This window comes from Tenrec ecaudatus, chromosome 14 (assembly GCF_050624435.1).
Source record: "Tenrec ecaudatus isolate mTenEca1 chromosome 14, mTenEca1.hap1, whole genome shotgun sequence".
NCBI classification, from domain to species: domain Eukaryota; kingdom Metazoa; phylum Chordata; class Mammalia; order Afrosoricida; family Tenrecidae; genus Tenrec; species Tenrec ecaudatus.
The window spans coordinates 103,583,235-103,586,179 of record NC_134543.1 but is presented as its reverse complement, the minus strand read 5'-3'; positions in this window follow the sequence as shown (position 1 = coordinate 103,586,179).

Sequence of the window (2,945 nt, the reverse complement as noted above, 5' to 3'; positions counted from 1 at the left end):
TCTGCTGAGGTCAGGGACAGGACCTGGCCCCCCTGGTCATACACCCGCAAGATCCAGGTGATCATGGGTTCCTGACCATCTGTGTCCGTGTGCTGCCGAAAGCGCCTTGCCATGTCCATGAGGTCACTGAAGGCATAGCTCTCATTGCCCCGGCCCAGATAGGAGGACACCAGCATGCTGTCAGCCATGGCTGCTGGGTCTTCAGGGCAGGGAAGTTCTCTCAGCTCCCAGATTGCACCTAACCGCCTTCCGTTGCAAAGAGCCTGTACCACATTTTTAAAATCCATTCGTCTGTTGATGGAAATTTGGGTTTTTCACAACTCCTTGCAATTGTGAACTGTGCCACAATGAACACTGGAGCACAGATGTCTGGCTTTGGTTTGTTTCTTGCCTCTTCTGGGTATATGCCCAGTAGGGGGATTGCTGGGTCATATGGTAGCTCAATTTCCATCTGTTTTAGATATTGCCAGATCAATTTCCATAGTGACTGTACATACCTACAGGTCCACTAGCAGTGGATGAGAGTTCCTATCTCACCACAGCCCCTCCAACACTTCTGGCTTTCTGGTTTTTTGAATTGGGCTATCTTTCAGGGTGTTAGGTGGTACCTCATTGTTTTAATTTGCATTTCTCTTATGGCTAATGATTGTAAACATTTTCTCATATGTTTATTGGCCATTCGGATTTCTGCGCTTGTGTAACTTCTGTTCAGGTCCTTTGCCCACCTCCTCAGTGGGCAATTAGTTTTTTTTTCTTTTTGAAAGCTAGCAGAGTATGTAGATTTTAGTAATAAGGCTTTTGTCTGATGTGTCATTGCTAAAGATGTTTTCCCAGCCCGTGGACTCTCTTATTACTTGGTGAATTCTTTTGATATACACAGATGTTTAATCTTCAGTATATTGCACTTGTCAATTTGTGTCTCCTCTGTGTTTGTGTCCTTCCCTATTTCTGATAGACTATGTATTCCCTGCACCAAAGTTCTCAGGTTTGTCCCAATTCCCTCATTGATGGCCCTAAGAATTTGGAGCTTTACCTCGAGGTCTGTGATCCACCTTGAGTTTATTCTTGTGTATGGAGTGAAATATGGGTCTTGCTTCATTTTTCTTCAGGTAGATATCCATTTTTTCCAGCACCACTTGTTAAAGAAGGCATCTGCTTCCCATTTGATATTTTTGGGGCCCTTATCAAAGATCAGTTGTCTGTATGCTGATGATTTTATTTCTGAGTTTTCAGTTCTTTTCCATTGGTCTGAGTATCTGTCATTATATCAATACCATGTGGTTTTGACCACTGTGTCTGTATAATATGTGCTAAAGTCAGATAAAGCAAGCTCTCCCACTTTGTCCTTCTTCTTGAGGCTTTCTCTGCTAATTTGGGGCTTCTTCCCTCTCCTTATGAAGTTGGTAATCAGTTTTCCATTTCTTTGAAGAAAGATGAGGGTAATTGTATTGGAATTGTTTTAAATTTATATAGTGCCTTGGGCAGAACTGACATCTTTACTGTATTAAATCTTCTAATCCATGAACATGGGGTATTCTTCCATTTGTTGAGGTCACTCTTGGTTTCTTATAATAGTGGTCAGTAGTTTTCCTCATATAGATCTTTTGTTCTTTTAGTCAAGTATATCCCTAGATATTTCCATTTGTGCTTGGCTATTGCAAAGTGTAGTACCTTTTTAATCTCTTCTGTGGTCTTATCCAATGTGTATAGCAGTCCGATAGACTTCTGTTTGTTGATATTTATCCTGCCACTCTGTCAAACTCCTCTACTGCTTCCAGTACTCCCCTTGTGGAGATTTTGGGATTTTCCATATATAAAATCATATCTGCAAATAATGATAGTTTCACCTCTTCCTTCCCCAGGCGATTACCTTTGATGTCTCTTCTTTGCCTTATGTTGTTAGCTAAAACCTCCAGTACAATGTTAAATAAGAGTGAGGACAAGGGCCATCCTTGTCTGTGTCCCATTTTTTCAGTGGAATTGTGTTAGTCTTTTCTCCATTGACTGCCATGTTGGCTGTTGATTGTTCATATATAGCTTGTATTGTCTTGAGGAATTTTCCTTTCGTTCCTATCTTCTTGAGTGTCTTAAACAGGAATTGGTGTTGGATGTTGTCGAATGCTTTTTCTGCTTCTATCAATATCATCATGTGGTTCTTATAGTTGTTCATGTCAATGTGGTGAATGATAGTAATGGTCTTTCGTATGTTGAACCATCCCTGCATCCCTGGTATGAATCCCACTTGGTCATGGTGAATTATTTGTTTTATATACTTTGGTATTCTGTTGGCCAGCATTTTGTTAAGGATCTTTGCATCAATGTTCATTAGGGTCTGTAGTTCTCAATTCTTGTGGGGTCCTTGCCTAGTTTTGGTATCAGAGTTATACTAGCTTCATAGAAGGAGTTCAGGAGTTTGTCGTCTTTTTCTATGTTCTGCAAGAGTTTGTGTAGGATTGGTGTCAGTTCTTCCCTGAGTGCTTGATAAAATTCTCCTGTGAAGCCATCTTGCCCGGGGATTTTTTTGTTGTTGTTGGCAATCCTTTGATAACCTTGTCTATTTCTTTTATTGCTATGGGACTGTTGAAGTTCTTAATGTCCACCGGGGATAGTCTAGGGAGGGATTGTTTTTCCAAGAATTTGTCCATGTCTTCCAAGTTGTTGAATTCATTGGAGTACAGTCCTTCGTAGTACTGTGTAATTACCCTTTTGATTTCATTAGGGTCTGTGGTAATGTCCCCTCTTTCATCCCTCATCCTTGCTATTGAAATTTGTTCCCTCTTTTCTTTGGTTAGGTTTGCCAGCGGTCTGTCAATTCTGTTTATACTTTCAAAGAACCAAGTTTTAGCAGCATTATTTTCCCCCCATAGTTTTCTTATTTTCCCTCTCCTGAACCTCAGCCCTTATTTTTATTATTTATTTTCTTTTGCTATTAGTAGGGTTGTCCT